The 25363-nt window shown below is 40.3% G+C and overlaps 1 protein-coding gene and 1 long non-coding RNA gene across 4 annotated transcripts in view; one reads left to right on the plus strand and one right to left on the minus strand.

Annotated features, from left to right (window-relative positions):
• TSHZ2 (teashirt zinc finger homeobox 2) overlaps positions 1 to 25363 on the minus strand; it is a 228119-nt gene that overhangs the window by 24635 nt on the left and 178121 nt on the right. The window lies entirely within an intron of this gene.
• LOC128853801 (uncharacterized) lies at positions 15375 to 24600 on the plus strand. Its single transcript, XR_008452572.1, has 3 exons — positions 15375 to 15546; positions 16608 to 16751; positions 23446 to 24600. It is a non-coding gene; the product is annotated as an uncharacterized LOC128853801 (long non-coding RNA).

Genomic DNA, 25363 nt, shown 5'->3' on the forward strand with positions numbered 1-25363 from the left:
AAAATATGTTTTCAAGCAGAAATATCCAACCGACTCGGTAGCAGTCGGAAGGGAGGCAGGAATGGGGTGGGAATACATCTCCAGAGGGGACGTAGGCTCTGTGCTGCCTCTGCATCCCTTTGCCTGCAGGGTACGGGCTGCACTGGGTGGGAGTTGTTACTCGCCATCCTTCATGCAGAAATCTGCCTCTGTGTAACCTGCCTGGTTTCAGCCCTTTCGATGGGCTAGCGTCAGACGTCACGGAAAAAGAGAGAGACGGCCTTAACCTCCCAAATACCATCAACAACAGGTTTTCCTTCAAAGATTTTCATCCCCTTTTGGACTCGGGAAGGGGTCGTGGGGATGAAGGCTGCGAGGGTAGGACAGCACCTCTCTCCCATTCACCAAGGTTTGATTCTCTTTATGAGCATGATCCACCAATCCTTAATCAAGGGTTAATTTCACAGCTCACTGCTTCATCTAGTATAATATCCATTCAGACTAATTAAATCTGTCTAATAATGTGAGTGTCTTTGTCTTTGTTCTTTCCATTCTTTGTTTTACACCCTTCACATCTCATCTCCAGAACTACACGCCATCACACTCTGCTTGACAAGCAGAATCCATCCCTAAAATTAAAACATTCCTGACCTATCTGCGATGACAAGGCAAGCAAGCTTCACAGCGCTGCGGCCCATGAAGGGAGCTGACACATTTGTTTTTAATTTCAAAAGAGTAGAAAGTGAAGATCTGACCCTGTCAATCAGGCCCTGTGACAAGTTTAATCATTGCTGCCCCACAAAAATCACGGCTAAATAGGAATGCAAATAATGTATCACAGGGCTCTTATAAATGCTAATCAAGGAGAAGTAATCAACTGACAATTTCACTGATCTCCTTTCTGAAGAAGTCAGTCAACGCACTGTCTCTGGACCACAAAGAGAAGAAAAGACAAAAGGCATAGATGCCGTTTCCCAAAAAAAACCTATCCTTTTTCAGGGCTTTCTTTTTCTTTTTTTATAGAGAAAAACAGAGAATTCACTCTTTTTGATCCTCTACTGAACTTTAAAGCAAAGCTGTTTCTCAGGAACTTGAACAGTTATATGTCAAGTGTACTTTATTAACAGTACCCTCCCAACCAAGAGACAGCACTTGGAAACTTCTGCTAAAATAAAAATCTTCATTTGTCTTTGTCATTCATCCATCTTCAAAATTCTCTTCCGTCTTAACAGCTTCTGTCCTCTATGGGCAATATATTTAGTGATATATGAAGTTTTACAAGTGGAAAGCTAATAGTTGAGCTCACATTTTTTTCTAGCAGCTCCCTTCCCCCCAAATTGGAAAAAAAAAAGTCTTGCTTGGAATTTATTTCAGTGCAAAGGCTCTCTTCAGTACCAAGATTTTTTAACTGACTATCCTTTTATGACCTTTTTAATGTGGTGAAGAGCAGACAGCGCAGGCATGATGCCAGTCTTTCACCCACAAATCCCGCACGGCAAGAAGTCGTGCCTTAATCTATGTATGGAATAGAGAAGGACCCAGGACAGAGAGAGATACACAAAATTTGTAATGCTATTTACTGTTATCATTTTATTGTGGTTTGCTATGGTAAACTGCAGATCACTGTGGTAGGTCCTGATGGGGCTCATCAAACATTAGAGTCACTGTATTGGCACAAAACAAAAGGATGTGGCTCGGCCAATGAAACTCAATGCAGGGGGATGCAAGTAGTATAAAGATTGCTGCAAGAGGTGAAGTTCAAAGAATACAGTTATTTGAAGTTGTTAGTTCTTTTGTTGTGGTTCTTTTTTTTACTGAACCACTTTCCTACATGGAGCCAATAGATGAAATTGAGAAGGGCTTCAGCAATGGAGACTTAGGCTACCGGCAGCATAGTGTAAATATAAATCTTTCACTACAACAGAACCTGCTGCTTTACAGCCCGTGACTGTTAGCTGCTCTTGCTGCTTTACCTGTCCTGTGGTGATGTCAGAACTTTGTCCTAGGCTTCATTGGCAGGGCTGAGTTACAGAGATGAGAAGCTGGCTGTGCTGTGCCCTGTTTGGGCTGATAGTTTTGCTTCGCTGTGTATGAAGAGTGCGAGAACCACTACGTGTGACCGGGGAAGACGCTACAAAGCCCATCTCTGACTGGACATTGATTTACACATGAGCAAATAAAAATGGTAACGATCTTCAGTCAGTCCCAAGTTTCCAACTAGAAGAAGCAACAGTAGCTTCCGTGCTGCTTCTGTGAGAAATATGACCTGGAGCTCTGTCACACAGTGTTTGCTGCTAGACAGGGATGTTCCCAGCAGCGAACTCTCCATGCAGGATGTATGTGGAAGGTGGGAGTAGAAAACAGAAAAAGAAATTGAAAAGCACTTTGCAGTTGTCATGTCACTTAGCAACAACCTTTTCTACTTCACATCAACACAGGCGTAGTAGAGAGACTGTACAAGGCACATGTACTGAAATCTGGGGTGAGCAGTGAGTGTAGGAGGGCAAGAAGGAGCTCAAATAGCAGCTAATCACAGAAAGCTTTCATTTATAATTCGAGACACATCTTCCATTGCTATCCTTGAGCTAGGGCTTCTCCTGGATAAACTACTGGATCTAGATATCACTGATCTTCTGAGTACCAGTGCAGAGTAAATTATACAAAGACTCCTGGAAGTGGAAACCAAAGTTCAGCCATTTGCTTCCTAAATAAAGTCCATCTAAGTGGTCACTAGTCTGTCTGTAGTTTTACTCTCAGAAGTACAACAATTTTTTTCTTACCTGCTTCAATTTCCCAACTTCTTCCCTGTCAGAGCACGTCTCTTCCACTGCTCTCTTTTTCTCTGCTTGCCAAATTTTCACTATAAGGCCCAGACTCACAAGCCCTCAACCCTTAATACCTCTCCCAGAAGTCAATACTGTGGGTCCTGGCTCGTTACCAGATATTTCCATCAGCTGGAGAATGTGTCAGGCCCTGATTAACAGAGAAGCAGCTGCCCTTCCTGCAAGACTAAGTCACTAGAGTTAAAAAACCTAGCACTAAAAGAGAGACCTGTGCAGGCCACTTTGCAAGGTCTAAGGAGGATGATAAGTCAGGTACTGCTCTACTTTAGTTATATCACTTGTCCTCATCTGTTTAGCTTCAAAGAGTTAGGATTTAATTATTAGCTGTTCCCACACTATTAGGGGCCAGCTGACTGGCTGAGGGGCTGATTGTGGAGACAACATGAGGAAACCCATCCTGCGTGATTCAGGAATTCACTGAGCTACTACTCTTTCGCTCAGGAAAACGTGAAATTTCAGGAGCAGATCTGAATGTCTGTCATTTCTACTGTTGCTCTCTGAACATAAAGCTCTGCAATGTGTATGAAATAGTACATAAATAGAGCATTAGTAGTTGCCAAATTATTAACATGCATTATCTAGCAGCCATGTAGTGATTCTTACTGTACAACTCTAAATCGTCCTAATGGGAAGAAAAAAATCAGAATGCATCACTTTGTGGCCAAGTTCCTCTCCTTGCAATTACAAAATGTGACTTTTGCATGTAGAATTGTTTTAGATGCATTATGGAAAGCTGGGCATGGCCAAATGGCCACAGCACATCACTAGCAAAGCACTGGCTCCTGAGCTCTGCTCCTGCTGTACGCTCAGAGGGTGTCGCTTAGCTGAAAGCAACTGCAGTACTACGTTAGTGTGCCTTACTTTGGGGTTGGAGAGTGACAGCCTGATTCCCAGCAGTCTTCTAAATGCTACCACAGACACACACACGTTATACCTTAGCTTTAACCAGGCATTTAGCACTTGTGAATATACGAGAATATAATTGGTGGAAAACACATGTTCAGTCTAAACTGCTAATCAAGCCTGCTTTCGTCCTGCCTAGACACACATGCACACACAGACACACGCTCCAGCTACAAAGAGACTTTGCCAAATAGAGAAGAGGCTCTTATCTCTTACAGCTGGGTCTCGTTTTTGCAACTGCCAAGTAGCAAAGTAACCCTGGTGATCAGGCCAGAGGACATGTCCTATGCTTTTAAGTAGGTTTCCTGGGAGGGCAGACAACAGACAACTGCCATGCCGCTTTGCCTCCGCAAGCTGCCATCACACTGAGCCACTGCTGGCTGGCACCCGCTCTGCGAGGATCCGGCACAGGGTGCATATTCATAAAGTTCAGTTCTTAGTTGTGCTTAGCCAAAAACCTAAGGAAATGTTGCAAAGGTGAACAAGACTTTGGCAGAGTAAAGATTGCACGAGCTGGTAAACAGCAGGATCTAGACCCTCTGCTGCTGCTGCTGCCAGGTCAGCGAGCTCCGGTAGGATTCGCTTTGCAAATTCTTGTGGCCGTGAAGCTAAGCTGGTAACCCCGCACAACACACATGCCCGCCTTAAGTAGTTTTATACCACTATCAAAAGCAACAAATGCAAACAAACAACATTTAGCTTTGAAAGGACCTCTCATCATAGTTGATGCTAATGGGAGAAGGGTTCATTTTTCTTGGCGGTGTAAGCAGTGGTCCCATGGGTGCCACGGGTGAATTGGTGGGGCTTGGGTCTTTTAGACTTAAAGAGGTGATCAAAAGGTGAAGGGTCTCGCTGTTTTTGTTGTCTTCCTTTGGCAGCCTGTGCTGGGGACCCTGCAGAGCTTATGTACAATGTTAACACCTTCTGGACACAGAAGTGATGATGAGCACTGACACATCCTTCGTTGTCCTCAGTCCGAACCAAAAACTGATCTAAGGTGGGCAATTAGGACTGGCACAACTCATTGCAATGCAGGGAGTGCGGCACTGTGTATTAAAACAAGTATTTTCTTATCTGACCTGAAAAAGGAAATCTGCAGTAAAAATCCAAATGTAGATGGCAGCATGATCTATAAACTCAAGTAAATGAATACTATCATATTACACGAAGAATACATTAATATAGATGGTCGTTACATAACACACATTAACATAGCGTAATAATATATTTACTCAATATAGGCATGTTTTGACATAGTGCAAGCTGTGTACAGTTGCTTAGGGAATTGGGGATTTTTATATTTTTACAAATATACTGAAAAACTTAATTTTGAAAAAAAAAGTGACGGTCTTGGGGGTACTTTAGTACAATTCTGACAATGTCAAGTAGAATTCAGAGGAGCTTTTGCTCCTGCGTCTGGAATAATTGAGCTATCATATCCGTGTCTGTCAGATGTCAGTCATTTAACTTGCACCTCAGCTGTATGTGATGAATTGCACAACGAGCCAAAGACTATCATCTCACAATCTGTGCGTGTTTTATCTGTGCGATCTGTATCAGAGCAGGGAGTGCAGCCTGCAATGTGTTTGCGTAGCTTCTAGCATTGCAAGGAATAGGTCCTGCTTATGGTCACTAAAGCACAACTGTTCTTTTGTGTCCTTTGGGGACTTGAACTCCTTATTATTGAACGTTTTATTCCAAATCAAATGGGAGAACAAAATAATCACAGGAAATTTAAGACTCTCCTATAGTGCCTTATGGGAATCTAATTTACTGTAAAAATCTACCACTAGAACAAAAGTTTGATAGTACCTGCAGGAGAGTTAAAGAGAAAGTAAAATGGAAAAATGTCATGTTATAAAAGAAAAAATAATTTTAAAAAAGGGAGAGGGGAAAAAAAAAAAAGCCAGGAAAAAAGCAAACACGGTGAAAAATAATCTCTGTGCTTTGTAAAACCAGCCATGTTTGTTATCGCTTTTCTGTCATATTGAACTTTATCTTCAAGGTCTGGAGTCCCTTTTCACAAGAAGCCTCCCCAGTGCCGTTGAGTTGCACTGCACAGAAAGTGGCTGCTGGTGATGTTGGTGAGGGCTTCAAGATTGTGCTTTTCAATAAGCAACAGGTTTCCTTCTCCTGAAGTCCCAAATCTACTGATCGATCTGATCTCCACAGCTTTAAACCACAAATAGCCCAGAATACTGCTGCGACTTGAACGAATGCTTCTTTATCAAAACAACACACCAAAAGCAATCTTGTTCTCTTTTTTCTTTTACTTTAAGCTGATTAGAAAGTTAGTTCTGTAGTTGATTAAGTTCTGCAGAAATTGGGCTTGTGATGAATCATTAAACAAAGACATTTTTTTGTACAGCAATAAAGCCTCGAATGATTAATTAAGGGCACAATGCCAAAACAAGTGTCTTTGTTTAAAACGCAGTGGACAAGACAGGCTTGGGAAAGTTGATGTCTTAAGTAGACGCCACAACATGTTTTTAATTATGTTCAGGAAGAAGAACAAGAATGGGAATTGCCAACTGTTTGGAAAGATAATTTTTTTTTTTTAGAAGAAAGATTAGAATAAAAAAAAAACAAACAGAGCATTATTGATTTAACACAAATGCCATTTGTTGGGCCTTTTGTAATTTCCTTATTAGTGTCATCATTCTGGAGTTCATATGCTCCCTTCTGTTATAGCATTTGGCACACATTCAGCTCCCAGCAATATGATACAGTAAACATTCAGTGACTGCTCATATTAAAATGTTTTATTTATTGTAACTGTACCAATGATCAGGCAGTGTAAGTCCTAAGCTACCCCAACTGTTTGCAAGCTAATTTGATAGGAGTGAGCCAGTGACCATCTCTGCGACACACACGTGGGCACACACACACACACACACACACGCTCCGGGGAGTGCAGAGCCATGCTCTCAGCTTGAAACAAAACAAAAAGTTCATGCAACATCAGCTCTCCACAGCTTCTTGTCAAGAGCGATCCAACTGCTCGGCTAACACAGACGTAAGCTCCAATCAGCGCCTGTTCGGTCCGACAGATTTAGTTACGTCTCCCCCTTTGGGGCATTACTTCATGGTTACAGTGGAGGGGAAACCCCAAATACTCTTCAGACTCAATTTTCTAAGAGCTTTCTCTGCAAGTTTTAGTCAAAAGGTTATTTCAGACACATTCTAATAATCACTGAATATACTAATCCTACGTCTTCAGGCACAGAAAATAATTTTGGTTGTTTCAGTATAGGGGAGAAAGCCTAAGGAGCTTGGAAGGAATTTTGGAGGATGGACAAACAGCGCTGTCCAGAAATCAGGTTTCTCACTGTAAGAAGATGAAGAAAATAGTAACCACAACAACAAGAGCATCAGCGGTGGGGGTTTACTTGTAACAAGTCTGACACAAGGAGCTCTGAAGGCTTTCCAGAAAACCTTGCACTTGCTCTCTTTGCATGTGCACAGTTGCTGCCAGAATATATGCAAACAAGGCAAGGCTAGCTGTAGTCTAAAGCATGCCATATATAATGGCTTTTTTCCCTACTGAGCAATGTCAAATGCACTGGGAGTCTTTATTAATGGAGAACTCCTTTAATTCTTAAGAGTCTCATTCTAGCCTCGATCTTTATGCAAAACTCCCAGGGTCCCTGGCAGGAGACTGCTGTGGATCACGGTTAGTGCATGACCTTAATGCTGTAGCACAAGTCCCTGGATCATAATTAAAAACGTAATTTGGCCCTTTCCACAGAATGGGCTTTGACACCTCAGGAGTAGATGTGCGACCTTACCAGCCTCCTCAGGTCTCATTTGTCCCACTAGAAATATCACGTATGTAAGCATGTAATCAGTCAGTAATTACACAGCCAACATGTTGAAATACAAACTGTTCCTCATCCTTTCTATGATCAGATTTACATATTAACACCTGCTATTAACACCTAATAGCCTTAATGAGATGGACTCATGAAAGTCTTCTACATGTGAAAATAGCAGAGCAGACAATTTTCTTTTTAGTCCTCCTGCTTGGATGGTGTCGTAGAAAAAAAATGATGGATAATTACTGCTATTGAAGACACCACTAATTTACCTGTGGGTATATGACAAAGGAAAAGTTTTTTGAGAGAGAATTATTCTAAAAGCAGGACTAGAGGCATTGCTGACGAAGAAGCATGGACGAGGCTGGGCTATGCAGCCATCATTTCTTGCCATGAGTGGCTGGGGAATGCAGTGGCACTGGATTGATTTAGCTCAGGACAGAAGCCAAATCTGCCACTGAATCTCTCTCTAAGGCCTGGGCCCACCCTGGGTATCCATTCAATTCTCGAGGCATTGAGTAAACACAATAACTAATCAGATGCAGCAAGTTGTCAAATCTATATGGATGCCATAAAACTTGTAAGGATCCCCTTAGGCAATAATAATAGCTGTGTGCGTAAGTTCTGTACATAGCAAAGCAGAATAGATCCTAATGGGCTTCAGTAAAAGCAAAGAAAACATGCGTGACATTTATAGCAAAAAAGAATGTGTGCGCAAATAAACTAAAGCTTCATCTTAGTCCTCTAATATTTCTGCCCACCTCCGTAGGGGCTGGAAGCTCATAACGCTGCTTGAGGAGGTGCTGAGTGTTTCCACCAAAGGGCTGAAAGCCCTGAACTCCCAGTCATGGGTGGTCAGTCACTCGATGTCTGCTGAGAAGGGCTGGCATGTGGCGCACGCACACGAGATCCTTCTCTTCTGCGTCTATAAGGCGCAAAGATGGGAGGACCAAAAAGAAATTTCAAAAAAAAATAGCTGATCAAGAGCATAACCTCCTGAAGTGCCATTGATGTTAGAAAAAGGCGGATTAAACGAACAAAATAAATCCACCATAACTTAGCTAAACAGATTTAACAATTTCTGCTGCTTTGACTTTGTGAAGATAATATAATTAAACACTTAAAATGTGTATATTAATAATAATCCTATGTGTGTGTGTGTTTTTTAATTTGGTCTTGCAAAAAATGATAACACAAAATTTCTTAAATAGCATTAGAAAAAGGTTTTTTTAATGACCTTGGAAAAGGGGACTAAGCTAATACCCTTCCCACTACCCAACCATGTGAAGCAAACGTGTCGTAGAAGGGAAGAAAGGGTTTCAGAAATCCTCAGTAGGCTTTACAATGGTGGTTCATCCTGCTGATGAGAAAGCACAGGTGAGGACAAACCTGGGTGAAGAAAACAGGACCGAAACTCACAGGAGGAAAGGGCTCATCTTAAAGCCCAGTGAACACAGAGAAAAGATCCTGCTGGGTGCTGTGTCCCAGCCACTCCTGCTGAGCCTGCCAAAAACCAAAGGTGGTCTAGGTCTCCTAATGTGTCTTCCTTTGAAAGTCAGATATTCTTTCTTATAGTTTCTTTCAATAAGTCCTATGTTTAGCCATCAAATGCTTCTTTTAAGTTGATTGATATTAGGTATATTCACCCCACATCAGTCCTTAACCACAGTCAGAAGAGAATGCTGAGAAAAGTTTGGCTGTCATGTCAGAGAGGCTGGATGCCTTTCAGGGTGATCCTTGCTAAAGAATATACCCACCAGCAGGAAACTTTTACAGGAGCTATTCCTGTGCATCTGAGCAAGTCCTACCTTCCGTTTCATTCAGTCCTTAAAAGCAGGAAGATTTCTATGGTGCTCTCTGTAGAGCCATTTAACCCAGATGTATTAGTTTGCTGTGGCTTTATGTGAACCCCAACAAATGAACCACAATAAACTCTGTTCCTCCTCCCTGTTTCATCACAGAGAACTATTTGCCTTTTAAAATTGAAGTTTGAAAAATAGGCGTGCAAGCAGGTTAGGAGCCTAATCTCACCTGATATTTACTGTGGTTGTTTTCTTTGAAGGCAGAAATGTCCCATCAGAAGACAAAAATAGATGATGGAACCCGTACCTCACAGAAAGGTGTTTTCCCCTCATGGGAACACAATCGTTAACTTAAAATAAGTCCTCCTTAATCTCCTGAGCTGTGCAAACAAACAAATAGATAGAAAAAAACAACCAAATGTTTTCCCTCTGCCTTTAAAAAGCACAAACAAAGCCTCATTTGCCAGATGGATGCTTTCAGAGATAGAGCTCAGGATTAGAAAAGGCCAATCACTCAGCAATATTTTCTGACGGTGTATGGGGGAGTTTGCTCAGAAGCTTCGCAGTAGTTTAAGATATTCCAGGATGCACTAGTGCAGTGTCTGCCTCCCAGCCCTTCTAGAGTAGAGTTTCATAGCTTTGATGAACTGCAGAACTATTTTCAGCATATTTCAGTGTTCAGCTGAATGAGTGGGAATGAAAAAAATCCATTAAAATCAAGAAAAAAAACCCAATTTCCTCATACTTGTTCTTTTGAAAAACATGCATGTGAGATGGTAATACCTTTCCTGTACTTTTAATCAATATAAAAATTGTATTACAATCTCTTCGGATTCATTTGCATTAAGCTGTGGGTATGGTCAAGACTGTCACAATGACAAGGAATGCCAAGCTGTGTAACATAGAGCGTAGGAGTGGACGATACACACTCATAACTTTCAATAACAATTTTGCAAGCATAGGTGAAGCCACTGGCAGCACTTTGCTCTCACCTAATACCATGCAGATGCAAATTGGCATTCATAATTTAAACAAGTCCTTTTTCTGCACCCCAGCAACATGAGCCGGATGCAAAAGGAAAACGGAAGACTTTCTCCGGATACAGAGAGGATCAAGCAGAATCTCATTAAGGACCACTTCAAAGATCAGTTCTTCATTTCCATACAAACAAGTTTAAATTATCTTGTGTGAATCTGCTGTTAGCTGTTGCACTGTTCCATTATGCATGATTCTTGACTGCTTGTAACATGAAAATCTGCACAGTGCTCCATTAGTGATTTTCAGCGTTATGCTAAAGCTTGCAAGTGGTCATGTTATTAGGTTAAAGTACTATATTTTGCATATTTATTCTGCCTTACCACATTTATTATTTCTGATACTGGTTGAGCAGAATTTCGCATGCATTTGACCACCTACTTTGCATGACTTCTGTGTGACTGCGACTACAAACATGGATAGCGAAACACAAATAGACAGCTGGGAGATGACTGGCTCTTTGCTCACACTTTCACTGTGGTTTTAACCCACTTCTGGAAAAAAACTTACGCAATTCCTGCAGAAAGGCACTCTGGATCTATCAGACTGCATCTACTAGACTAATCCTTTTAAATAACTCAAAATAAACTATGTGACAAATTTCATTATGGCATAAATTATTGTCTCTATAACAAATGATTTGTTTTTACACTTGGGTAATTTAAAGAAGCTTTTCACAGGATTTTCATCTATAAAAATAAAAATGTTATCATCTGGTTTGTAAGTCTTTATATTTGTCTTACTTCTGGGATACACCATATTATTAACTTTCATGGAATACATTCCGTTCTCAAATTACTGAAACCATCTTGTTCACTTTGGGGATATTTATATTAGGAAAGAGACTTGTTGGAAAAAATCAAGAACACAGCTAGTGTGTTACAAAGACAAATATTCATTATATTTAAAAGAACAAACAATAATGCACCTTTTATGCATCGGTTATTTTGCAAATCTTTGAGTCATGGATGAACGATCAGGGGCTGCGTAGTTAGAATATGGATAGCATAAATCAAAGCTGCCTAGAACCATCCCTTCTTGGTGGGAAGGGAACAGGTGGTGGGTTCTTTTCTACTTGAAGGAGAATGTGTAAAAGACAACAGTATTTCCCTCTGCTTCCCAAGAAGGGACATCACTTTAAAAAATAATGGTGAATCAGTCATCCAATTGCATCCGAGCGACAGCAGCTGGTGAGACCACAACTGAAAGGAGAATGTGTTTCTGACAGTCCTTTCCAGCAAACTCTTCTGGCTTTGCAGCTATGGTAAAGCACGTTGGGAACTTTGTCAGGAAATCCCACTGGTCGGTCCCACCATGCTGCATGCCAAATCAGGCAGAAGGCTGGCAACAGGCAGAAGGAAACATTTTTCACATGACAGCACATTAACCTGCAGGTCTCATTGCCACTATGGATGCCAAAAGCATAAATGCGCCCAAGAAGTGATGGGACACAGTTGAGGAAGACTATAGACACAGAGGGCCATGAAACACAGAAGCAACCCGTGGCACAGGCAGTTTCTGACCCGCAGGCTGGGATGACATGCTGGGAAGCCCATCAGCCTTGGTCTCACAGTTCCTCTCCAGCCACTGGCAGGGACAACACATCAGGCAGGATGAGCCTATGGTCTGGCCCCGGACAGGTTGTCTTAAAAATGCCAGAGACAACCTGTGTTGGCTATCAATGTGCTGGTGTTGTATGAAGTTCATACGTACACACAGCTCTTCTGCAGTCTCATCTGTGCGGATACAGATGATGCAGGACAGTACAGAAATAACAGCAATAATATTCAGTGTCTGAACAGACACTTCTGAAAGGCTTATTATGCTGAGATGCAGCTGAACCAAAACACTTTCTCCAAACAGTTTTAAAGATGCCAAGTGATTGACATCTGAAACTAAATCAAGAGCCATAGTTTGAAAGAAATCCTTCTTTTTTTTTTTTTAAAAAGAAGGACCAAATGAAATCCCTGAATATCAGCCTACAATTCCATCTGCTGCCTCCGTTTGGGGCTATTCAAATCTATATCCAAAATTTTAGGCTTCATCTGATCTCTGATAATAGATTGTCAGCTCTGATGTTTTATCCTCATAAATTGCAGGGTGACACACATTCTTTCTCAGGTAGTTCATTCATCTTAAAACATTTTGTGCTTCTAATTTGTCATTTTTCTTCCTGCATCCCTGCTGACCACAAATTACAGATGGTATCTCATCATGGGGCACCGTAACAACAATAAAAGCCTCAACAAAATAGTCAGGATCTCATCGTGAGTGATACTGAATGCCTTTAATTTTACTGATGCATATGGAAGCAGAAAAGTCTCAACATCTCATAGGCAGCATCTCACATGGTGCCAGAGGATCCCTGTTGTGGGTCCAGTTTCTGTTTTAACCATGAAGATTGATATATGTGTGAATTGCTATTCAATTTTGTCATCAACCATGTTATTCTAATCCCTTGAGGCACCGTACACAATGAGAAAGATGCCATCATGCCAGGTGCTGCCCAGAGCAGAGAGATGGCTTCAGCTCCAAAAGATCTTACTATAAAAGTATAAAACAAGAGACAATAAAGAGACGCAATAAGAATACATGAAAACAATGAAGTAACGCAGCAGAAAAGGTTGAGGTCTCAGCAAAACAGCAGCTCAGTGTTACCAAACTGAAAAAAGCTATTTTCAGGTTTTTCTTTTTTTTTTTTTCCACTTTCTACTTTGCAGCAAAGTTAGGAAATAGATTCATTTTCTGCATCATTGTGCTTTTTCCCCCTGCCAGCCAGGTTTTCAGATAACCCTGCTGAAGTTGTAGATGGGCTTAATAGAAGTGATCCAAATTATGAAGATACTGCCAGTTTGAAAGGCAGATAGAGTGTGGATAACAAAATTAAGAATTTACCTTATCTCTGAATTGATGTGGAAAGAAAGGTTCGAGCCATCCACACAACTTTGTGCATTTTCTTCCAAAACAACAGAAAATTTTGTTCTTAAAAAGATAAAAAAATTACTGGCAGGTCTTTGTAGCTGCGTCTGCAGTTACTGCAGAACCATCATCATCCCATGTGCAGATGCAATTAATTAGCTACATTTACAATTACTGCAGCTGGGTAGAGACACAACAGGAGAGCACCAGCTTCTCCATATGCATTATCTTCCCATTTTCAAGTGTCTGCAGACACCTGTCCCTCCATTCTCACCTTTAGTGACATAGTAATGTGCGGGAGCTGAAATATTAAAGCGAAAACTGCATTATATTTTTAAGGCATCGGAAGTCTTTTCTTTCATCTCTCGCTGATTTTTAACATTAAACTTCAGTATAAAGGCGACTGAAAAATCTTTTCCTGGCATGAAGCCTGTGATGGGTGATGAGGGGTTGGTTGAAGAGTCCACCTGTTAACCCCCTCACTACCTCCCTCCCTCCAAAACCCCAACGCTCCCAAGGAGTTAAATCCACCACCTCCCTCCACTACACCGAAGAAAATAGATGTGATTTTCTTTACAAAAGAGCATTTCATTTAGGGAGAGAGAGAAAAAGGAAAGGCAGAGTTAACATAGCCATTATTCTCCATCTCAGGGAAAGCAAATCCTATTTTGCCTGTCATTACAGTAGGTAGAAAAATCCTTTCATCCAGTCATTAGTTGTAAACATTCCCGTGCCGCCTGGGACCAGGCCTCTGTTTCCCATCCCGTGCCGAAGCCATTTTCTAATACTAATGTTTTATACACACATCTCAGATACAATGCGAACTCCCCCAACCCCAAAGGCAACGGGGCATTCGTTTATACTAAATCAGAAGTGTCACCCTTGGCAACCTGCAGCACTGAAACATTTATTCGGCTTCACATTGCTGGCACTTAGAATTATTTCTTTCATGCCTGATAGCCGAATTACAATATGGCAGGTTTCCCCGGAGCCACTGGATCATTAGTGCCAGCTCACAACATACTTTCAACTGATATGGCATTTCATGTACAGCTGCCAATCAAGAAATGGGGGATGCAAATGAGGGTGGGCCCATTGGTGTTCAATTACTGTACAGAGTGTGCCGTACAGCTCCGCTTAATGACTGGCAGTCGTTTTGCTGAGTGGAGGAAGAGAAGAGAACAGAGGCAGGAATTCCCTCCGGGAAGCCAGTTGCGAGTGCAAGAAGTTTTTACATTTGATTTCCATATTTATTCTTTCTTCCCCCCCCCCCATCCCCCCCCAGCGTGTGTTTCTAAACATGAGGCCAAAAAAATACTTAGCACAGCTTGTTTTACAAATACACAGCCTTGTCAGTTCAGTCGATTGCCAAGGCCACATCAGCAGAAGATTAGGCTTTTTTTTTTTCCTTTTATTTCCTTCCCTCACTTCTCTTCGAAATATATGCCTCTTTTCAGAAAGGCCCGAGATGTTTCAGCCTTGAGGGAGTTTTAAGCTCTACGGAATCAGTTATTACAGTCCATTTTGGTGAATTTTGCTGTCCTTTTCACACACAAGAAATATGATGCCAACCTTTCCACGGCACACATCTTACACCGTTTGTGAGCTCCTTCTGTCGTGAAATACCTCTTTGAGGCCCAGATCTGCAGGGGTCAGTCGCGGAGAAGGATGAAAAACAACAGCAATCCTACAAAATCAGGACTTCTGCTTAATGCATTTCTACATTATTGTGGGCATTACGGCAGTCTGCAGCCTCGTGGTAGTGTGTTCTGGAAACGCATATCACGCCAGACAAACCAAATCAAACAACTGACAAAGTATGACAGAAGGGTAGGGTTTTCTTCCTCCCCCAACCCGATGTCCAAGTTCAAGGAACAGAAGATGATACTCAGCGTTTTCAAATGGGTTTTACTTTGCATTTTAGCATCAGTCACACCAAAATCTTGAAGTGAAACTTATGGAACATGGGAACAAAAAAACCCACGCAAGTCATGCTTGCATGACACTTGCAAAATAAACCTGTTTTCTTTCACCAGCTGCTGATGCACATTCCTCTGTGGCTGAGTCTCTGAGGACACGCTTACATGTAGCACCCCCTATCACACATTGTATAGGGGGGCTTTTCTTAACAGAAGCAACACCTAAATGGCAGATTACTCACTCTGTGTCAAATGGTCACCGCTAAGGTCACACTACAGTGACACGGAGAGAGAGCAGGCAGCAAGAAACATGTCTGGAGTCCACTGACAGGTAGGTCAGATCCATATACCTCAAGGGTTTATTCCTCACTCTCCTCTGAAGCCTCTTGGTCTCTGCCCACCAGGTCCTTCTTGGTTTCCAGTGGCAGCTCCTGCCCGTGGGCTGCCCATGGCCCCTTCGCCTCCTCTATGCCCAACACAGACTCTGAGCTCCCTGGGGTTGTGCAAGTTTTCCCTTCATTTAATGGCTCTGTGTTTTCAAAACACAGTCAATAGGAGACAGACCAAACCCATGTCATAGTTGTCTTTGAAGTGTGGGGAGGTTGGAGATGACCTGAACTTTACAGGTCTGATCAGTCCTTGAAAGAAGGAATTGAAACACGGTAACTGCAGCCTCCTCGCCCAGCTCAGCCTCCAGACAGCAGCGTGGAGGTTTTCCATAAACATCCGTCACACACCCCCAAACCAGCACAAGAGAATGTTGTTAGCATGTCTTTTGGGTTCAGAAAATATCAGTTAACCAACCCCAAAAATTTTGCAAAACAAAGGGAACTTTCATTGAAGAAAGAACTCTAGAGTTCACAGTAGCTTTCCAGTAAAAATAAAACACCAAAGACAACAGAAAAAAAGATTAATTAAAACATCTTTTTTTTTTTTAATGTGTAGGAAAGTAGAAACATTTTTCCTATGATTCCATTTTGATGATTACCACTCCATACACTGAGCTACTGTAATATTATGGGCAATACGAATATATGCTTGGTCTGCCACAGCAACTCTGGGAATGCATATGAAGATGATCAAGCTGTGGGACTGGATATTTCATTATATTACTTTTCTGGAAATGAAGGACCTCTTATAAATGTCAAGAACACTGAATCTATACCTGTTAAAATATAATTAAAAAATGAAGTAGTTCTTATGTCTGCACAGTAGCTACTTTTTAATGTTAATCACCGAATCGCATTTAAAATCCTTTAAAAACAGGAAATTGTGTGAATGACTAAATGCCTTTGTTGTTGTTTAGTTATTAAAGCACAGCAGAAGCCAATTAGACTTGTTTTTCTCAATGCTAAGTAATAAAGTGGAATGCTCCTTTTTTTCTGTAACCAGATTGCAATCTTCCACAATATGGCATGGAACAAAAATCCCAGAAATCACTGGAATGAGGACTTCGATTCTGCATTAATAAAAATTGCATGACTGCTATCAATTTACAGTGGCCAAATGACAAGAACAAGTCTGAAGTGGAGGCAGGTATGGGGGAAACATTGCCCAGGCCTATGCAACATCTGAGATACACTCCTCGTACGCTGGAGTTCCTCCCTCTATTTAATTCTTTGCTATTGAGAACAAAGTACTGGGTTGGACCCACTAAACCCACTATTTCTACAGCAAATACCTAATAACGTGCACACTGAGCTGCTTTTCTCTCTGGAACTTTAGTGGAAGCACTTCCTTCCCCTTGCAGAGCATCTCAGGAGGATCCAAGAGTTGAATCACAGGAAGAAAAAGTCATTTATATTTAGCTCTGAAATTATATTCTTAATTTCAGTCTCCAAAGGTCACTTTAGGGAACCACAGTAGGATGTAGGTTTGGAACTGTGCAGTTGCTGTGATCTCCTGAGTGCATTTCTCAGCCCAACACTACGAGTAACGAACAGACCAAAGGTTTCTGTAGAATATTCCGTCCCACTTTCCTGCTATTTCACAGACTGGTAACATGCATCTCAATATACTGTCTTAGCACAATGATTTGCATAATGATAACATAAGTGTGTTTGGGGGGAGGGAAAGAAAAGTAGAAACCAATGCGGTAAATTTAATCATACACAACTTTAGCAATCCTTAGATCAGTTCTTGGGAAAGAAATGCCCAGGGTATCCCCAAATAAACCCACAGTTGGTACACCGATATGTTCTTCTGTCCTCCTCCTTTTACTGATACGTTGCATAAGAATTTTTAGATTATAATTGCAGTTGTTTTAGTACTAGTTTGATACCACAGGCCTAATTAATTTTGCTACTTTTGGGGTTATCTCAGGAATAATATTCCATGATGCTGTCCACTCCTAATTGACATGTCTTACATGAACCGATTTCTCTGCAGATGGAGAAATAAATGCTTTTCCCTTAAGGAAGCAGGAGAGAGAATTTTTGTCTTGCTTCTGCTTCATGCAAGATGACAATCAATGCTTCAGTCTTTACAGAATCATTCCAAAGGACAAACTTGGTCATATCTAACTGATAAGAAGAAAGTTGCTTTACTGAATATACTTGTGTGTGATATGGCAACCTCACACAGCAAAAAAATAGAAAAAAAATCAGATGGTGTGATTATGGATGGAAATACAGATGTCTGGACACAGCTGAACGCCTGGCAGTTCCCGTCAGTAGCTGTAGCCACCACATGTTCACCACATCCGAACATACTCAACTGACTAGAAGATGGAGTTTGATGTGTGGTCCAATAGCAACATCGAGGTCAGAATCCAATCTTAGTGGTGTAATGAAACCATGATGCAATTCTTACATGTCACACAGAGACTATCAGTGCCATCCCTTGGGTCTAAGACTGGAATTTCCACACACACAAAAGAAGACTGTAATGTCAGCAGAAATATATAGCAAGTGCTGTGGAGCACTCAGAGACCAAGGTCTCAAATTTACTTATATAAGCCTAAATTTTACAATAAGCCCCTGAACTAGCCTGATATGTTCAATGTACAATTCCATGAAGTATAACAAATAATATTTTTAAATTTATAGTTATGCAGCAGTTCTTGCGCAGCAGGCTCAAGATATCTTATGATATCTTATCAAGACTATGCTATTGACAACTCTTCCCTTAAGTATTTGTTACCAACATAACAAGTCTTTCTCTGAATTTCAACGTCAGGAACTTAGTTTCTGACATACAGTACTGTCCAAGATTGCTGTGTTTCTCTAGAAGAAAAAATTTTTGTTGGGAATACGTCTATGGCATCTTGATGACACATTTATTGCAATTAGCAGTTTTCAGGTCAAAAAAAAGCACAGTCCAGAGACCACCAATGAGCTGAGTGTTTAGAGTGCATATTAAACATATAACAGACCAAGATTCAGATGTCACTCTGCCTAAACCAGAGGACTGGATAATGTTGAGTGTGATCCTCACAAATTTAACTACACGGCCATTTTAGCTTTTGTAGTCTTTCTTGCTCTTTGTGTCCCCCACTATGAGTTTTTTAATGGTTTCTCCTACTGATGAGAAACAAATTATGGATTTGTAAACTCTTGCAGTTTTTCCACAGTGTGGGACTATTGTTTCCTGGCAAGTCCTGACGTTAATCACTCGGTACAGACTAGCTTTTGCCTTTAGCACAGGTACAGTCAGAAAAGGGATTCAAGCTTCAAGGCTGAACAGCAGATGAGACGCTCATTTGACTAGCCAAGGTTTGCATCCAGAATTGGAATTTAAAATGGAATAAGAACCTCATGCTTAAGCTTATAATCTTTAACTCCTATCATGACACTCCCATCTGAACTGTCGGAATATGAAGCTGCAGTCTCTAATGTCTGCTAGACCTTCAGGATTACCACTCACTTGTGTCACCCAGCTCATTGATGCTCTTCTACTGGCAATTCACCTGCTTTTCATTACTGTGAAATCAATCATGACCAGTCAGAACTATCCATGGGCCAACTTTGTCCTCTAATATCAGAAACTAGACCACCACATCTCAACCAGCTTTATTGCAGTCACGCGAGCTATTCGTGGCTGGCATTGCGTGGACAGGCTTTGCACTTCCAATCACCCCATTTGTTATTTTTTTCAAGGAACAAGGAAATGGCAATGGCAGGCATGAAAATGAAAAGCAGCAGGATTCATTCCTTTGGTATAAACACCACTCAGTTGTAAATGATTTCCATCAGAGTAGAAGTGTACAGACTGGGGCTGCAGAATATCTATAATTTGGGAGATACAATGAATGACACCTCTTGAATAGAGAGATAAGTGGTAAGTCAGATGATGTTAAAACCTGGGGAGCACACCTTCAAATATTTTGTAGTTGAAAAGGAGAGGAGAGAGGAATTGTAAGTTTTTTGAGCAATGAAAACAATGAAGAATTTAACTGAAAGATTTACTCCTAAAAATAGTTAGGAATATTAAAATTTTCTGGTTTTCCAGGCTAATATATGTATTAACTTGGATAGAGTTGTCCTCAAGGCAATGGAGTTTTCAGAAGATGGAGATATAGGAGAGGAAATGGGAAAGAAAGGACTCCTTATGCAAAATTTACTGTTATAAAGAAATAATAACAGATTTGTTTGCTTTATGGAAGGCCAGAAAGATGAACAAGATAAAAAAAAATTAAAAAACTTTCAAGATCCAAAAGAAAACTTAAGAATATGATAAAAAATCTGAAGAATCCACATATGCTGAAATATCATTTTACATTTGTAGGTCAGAAGTTTGTTTACAGTGTTGCAAAATAAATGTGTCAGGAGAACTAAATCACTCATATCTTAGGGTTATTGGTAACATTTTCAATATATTGATTACTTTTATCCAGCTGACAGTATTAGTTAGAGAATTGCAATCCTTAAAACTTCAGAAAATGCTTTTCTCAATTATTCTCTCTCCTCCCAGTGCCTTCCTTTTTCTACAAGGGCTGTTAAGACCAGATTTTCAGTAACACACACATGTAGAACAATTACAAATGTTGCTAAACAGAGCTGCATATAACCTTCATGTTAGTGGGTATGAAAATTGTGCTAAATTGATGCCTGAATCAATGGCCATTGTGTTGGTCATTTGACTGCTTTTTTTATTGCCTTTGTGCTTGTTCTATCCTGGAAGCTGTGCAAACAAATCAGGTGTGCAAATGAGATTGTAGTCAGGAAGAACTGGGTTTTTCTCTGGTACTTTATACTTTAATTTTTTTATGAGTCTCTTGTGTCTAGTTTTGTTTATAATGCCTCGTGGCAGATCCTATTTGTGACTTATCATTTTAAAGCAGTTTTTGTATTTCATCTCTGTAGAATTCCCTCTGGAGGATGCTACCAAGGAGGCTAATCATGCCAACAAAGCCTACCGTAGTAGAGGAACTCGGGAAAAGAAGCAGATTATGTTATTGCACATCTGCAGGAATGTCAAATTCACCTGGGCTGCTGCAATACATGTCCCTCTTTTTTTCCTTTCCTTTTTTTTTTGTTTAAAGAATGGGTGGAAATGATTCACAGTCACTCATGCTGTACATCACTACTTTTCCTGACAAGCAGGATAAGAGAAGCAGTGAGCAAACTTGGAGCAGGAAACTGAAACAGTGCTTTATGCACTTTTTTTGCCACACAATTCATTTCAAAATCTGTTGAACTCCCCAGCAGCTTGACAGTGTCAATCATGAGGCATCACACCCCAAAACTGTCAACTGATCAAGTAACTGCCTGAACACAGCACAATACCTACCAGAATTCTAGTATTCCTATATTAAAAGATATGAAAGGTTTTTCTTGTAATACGACAAAAATTCTCCATTTATTTTATACAAGCACCGACCCAGACACTGAGAGTACAAAACCTGACTTGTCGTTTGGATCTAATTTGCCAATAGTCACAGGATAAAATTTAAACATGCCTCTTCTGTACCTATTCTTTGAAATGAAATTGTAGTTGCAGTCCCACAGCAGTCTTCAAAACACGGAGCACCAGTTGCTAAGGAAGCCCTGTGGTCTGGGGAGCAAGTGTCTGCCTATGACAACAGAGATTCAGGGTCTGTTCTTCATCCCACGACTGATTTCCAGCATGCCCCTGGCAAATCACTCAGCCTCTTGTATTGCTGCCCACTCTCTGTCTGCCTTGCTGTTTGGACTCCAAGCTCGTTAGGGCAAGGACTGTTTTGTTTAGCAAGCTTTCTAGAAGGCTACTGTAATACCAATAGCATTGGCTTGGTTCAGGAATGTTTGCAAACTGCTTAAGATGTATGAAGCAGAAATATTAAAGTGTGATTGAGAACTAGCAATGGGTTGGAGGTGATGATATGAAGAAACCTAGGGGTACTTATTAAGTACATAGCTGTTCTCTATTCAAAGCATCAAATAGCTCCCTTTTCATGTCAGTACTGAGAAAAAATAAGAAGATGAAATCACTTCCCCTGAAGGACAGCCTACTGGAAAAGTGTCATTCGTTCTTGACCCAGCCTCTAAACTCAGGCTTACTGGCAAAATGGTAGAGGAGTTAGCATATCATCTTGGGGTGTGCAGCAGTGCAGAAGAATTTGACAGCCTCCTGGATGAGTTCTCTATTTACCAACTCTTCGATACTGACAGTGTTATGAAAGGGCCAGTAAACACAGCAGTGCTCTAGTTCTGGGGCACTGTTCTTGGCAAGAAGCAGGCACTGGGGCTGATTTTTTTGTTTAGTTAGACTCATGTTGATTCCTTCGTGCTTCCCTAACTCAAAGAGGCAGAGCCTGAAAGACTTTTTGCAAAAATGTGAAAGACCACCTTATAGAAGTGCCTAAAGAGCCAGTCCTGCCAAATATATGTGTATTGAATGACATTCTTAGCTGGGTAAAGTGGAGAAGCTTTATGCTGGTTTATAGCAGCAGAGTATTTGGTCTCTCAACTTTTCTTTATTACAGATGTATGATCTTGTGATATCAATTAGCTTATGCCTTAAACCAAGTTTAAAAAAAATCACATTCATATCTTGGCTTCGCTTGATCCATCCAGGAATTTGATTTAAAAGTCAAACAAACAGCTCAATCTGAGTATGCAAATGCATCTTTTTCACAAGACACGAACCTAAACTTGATCGGTTATTGAACTCCTCCGACAACTCTTATCATTATAGAAGATGAGGTGCAAAAGAAGAAATTATTTACAGATAGTCTGTAATCTAAACTGAATCTAAGCACTAAAATTACTCCAGATACGCTTAGTTGAGCAGTTCAAGTTTCCTTTAGATATAAAGGAGAAAAGCTGGTACTTAACTGAAGTGCTCTGCGTATCCCACTGAAGATTTGTACCTTGCTCTCCTAATTCCAGAGAGAGCCTAGACTCTAATTCCAGGACCTAGATTAGCTTCCTAGAGGTCAGAAGGCACGGATGACTCCCATCTGGCCCTAAAACAATCTCATGGTGTTTTTCACCCCAAAACTAGTCACGTTTCAGCAGCACATCTCACGACGTGACTAGCCGAAGACCTGCTTGCCCATCTGTAGAATGAATGTTTGTGTGCTTGAAGTTAATCAGATATGCAAATGTTTGCCAGACCAAATCCTATTTTTGAAAATGTCTTTAAAATCTAAAATGACTTTAAAAAGTCGGAGGCGTAGCATATAAACATTATTATTTTACTTACTATGGCAAACTAACTGATCTAATAACTCATGGCATTATAATTCAGGATCTAGTTAGTCTGGGCTGAGATAAAAAAACATCAAAAGCATATGGAGCATAGCTTTTAATTGCTCTAAGACTCCCTCCCAGTCTTTTAGCGCTGTGAACTGTCTATTAATAAGTGACCAGAAAGCAGAAAGAGGGATTGTATTTAAAGACATTTCTAACAATGTCTAGACCTCAGCATGATGACTATCTTCCATTTGCCAAATGAAGCCTCTAAATGAAATATTTCTCATTCTGAATCTTCACAAATATGCAGATGTTTGCGAAGACGAACACAAGTTTGTTACAATCCTGACATACTATCAATTTGTCAGCCTATCCTTTTGCACTTTGCAGCAGCAAATATGGCTTTGTGTAGTAACAGAAGGACAATCTTTCATTTCAGCTGAAGGCCACATTCTGCAGCTCAGTCAAACGTTTTAGACAAATGCTCTTCATAAAATAAGGCAAATGTGTCCTTTTTTTTTTTGCTTTATAGGAGGTCAGCTGCTATTCTCTGTCAATGGATTATTATCAAAGATAAACCTTAACAAGCATTTTCTTTTTCTACTCATTTTTAGGGTCATATTACAATCCATTGAAGTTTTGTGAATCTGAAGAAAAAAATCAGCGACAGGACTCACCATCTGTTGCATAATGAAAGAGACATGTGAATAATAGAACGTCAGTTGAAAGGGTTGCAAGTGATCAAATGTTGTTCAGCACCTCAATATTTCCTCAGAAAAAAAAGACTTGCTTCAGATATTTCGGTGCTGTAAGTTTTTGTTTGTTTGTTTGTCTTACTGTTGATCCATACCTGGGAGCGGAATTTAAAACATATTATATCATATATATATACGCATATATGGTTGTGGTTTTTTCGAAAGTGGTAATTCTTCGGTGTAATGATAACAATCGCAGATACAGACAGCTGCTCCCTTTGCTTTTGAAGTTCAGGGGCTACAGGGAATGTACATATACAGCTCATTTTTATAGATGGGGGGGTTGAATTCTTAATTTAAGCCCAAATACGCAGCTCACACAATCCTATCTTACTAGTGTCTTTTTTTTTGACATGAATAAAGAGCTGTGAATCAATCCTTCAAAATATTACAAAACAAAGGGCAGACCTGAACAGATTCAAGGCCAAAATGGTCTTCCCAGATGCTTTTCCAATTTTGGAAGAAAGAATAGAAAATTCTTTAATATTTGATAACCGCACCACCTGATGGGAAGCTACTCTCCTGTAATGAAGCCACAAACTATGCTTTACCATATATCCCTTAAGGCTACCGTAGAAATATTTTCTATGATGTTCTCTTAGAACAAGAATTGAAGTTATATGACTCATAACTATAATTCCTAAGATGTCAGAGAGCTGATCAAAAAATAGACAATACTAGGTATTAATGCAAATAGCACCGTGGTCCTTTGAAAAAGATGCCACGTTTCTTTTTCTATTTTAACCAACATTTTATCTAGCTACCAGTATGTCTTTCCAAACTTGTTCTCTCACAAACCATATGTGCGAGGCCTACATACTAAATAAATTTCCCACAGATATATCATAACTTTTATAGTTCCATCAGAAACAAATCTGAACAATGGAGATACCAAAACATGGATGTGGTTACAACAGAACGATTCACTGTATCTATCTATATTGATACCTTAAATTTTTCCTTTTCATGTTCCAAACATTTCTGTCCTCAGTCATTTTGCATGAAGAGGCATCCATCTGCAAAGCATTCAGTGCTAAAAAGTTTCCTTCATACAGTAGTCAAGTTCTATTTATATGAAATGCATTTTACTAATTTTCACTTTCCTTCTGTAGAAACCTTGATAAGGAAAAACCTTCTCCTTGAATATTCAGTCATTTAAATAAATGGGCATTTTCTTGGAATGTTGTTGGTTTTTTTCCCCGCATGAGTACTGGCAGATCAGAAGTTCACAGAAGTATTCTGGTGCAATTTGTAGATCAACCACACAGAAGAGTGAGCCTTGCTATATTTCTAATGGGTTACAATTGAAATGCTATGTTTTCATTTTGGACTGACAATGAAAAACACCAAGTAATATTCTAAGGCCAAAAATTATTGCTGGAACTTATGAGCAAGTCATTTCCTAACAGCTTTGTTCTTTGAATACTGTCTTATCAAAAGTGCCCAGGATTTTATTGAAGTGAACTGTTCTAATGAAAAAGAGCATTTGATGAACAGGCATGGCTGCAAGCTCAATTCCACTCCCTTCCTTTCCAAGTGGTATCATCAGAAAAATAACCAGAAGCACCCAGGTGACCAGAAATGAAAATATCCAAGTAAGATTTCTTTGGGATGATGTGAGCTTTTTTTTTCTTTTTCATTTTTTTTTCAATTGTTCTTAAATGAGTCTCCTAGATACAGATGAAGGCATCTGATTTCTTTTCAGAAATACTGAGCCTAGAGCAGAACACACACAAGTCTTGTATGTCCTCAAACTATCTGCTCCAATTTCTTAAAG

Source organism: Cuculus canorus, chromosome 16 (assembly GCF_017976375.1).
Source record: "Cuculus canorus isolate bCucCan1 chromosome 16, bCucCan1.pri, whole genome shotgun sequence".
Lineage (NCBI taxonomy): Eukaryota > Metazoa > Chordata > Aves > Cuculiformes > Cuculidae > Cuculus > Cuculus canorus.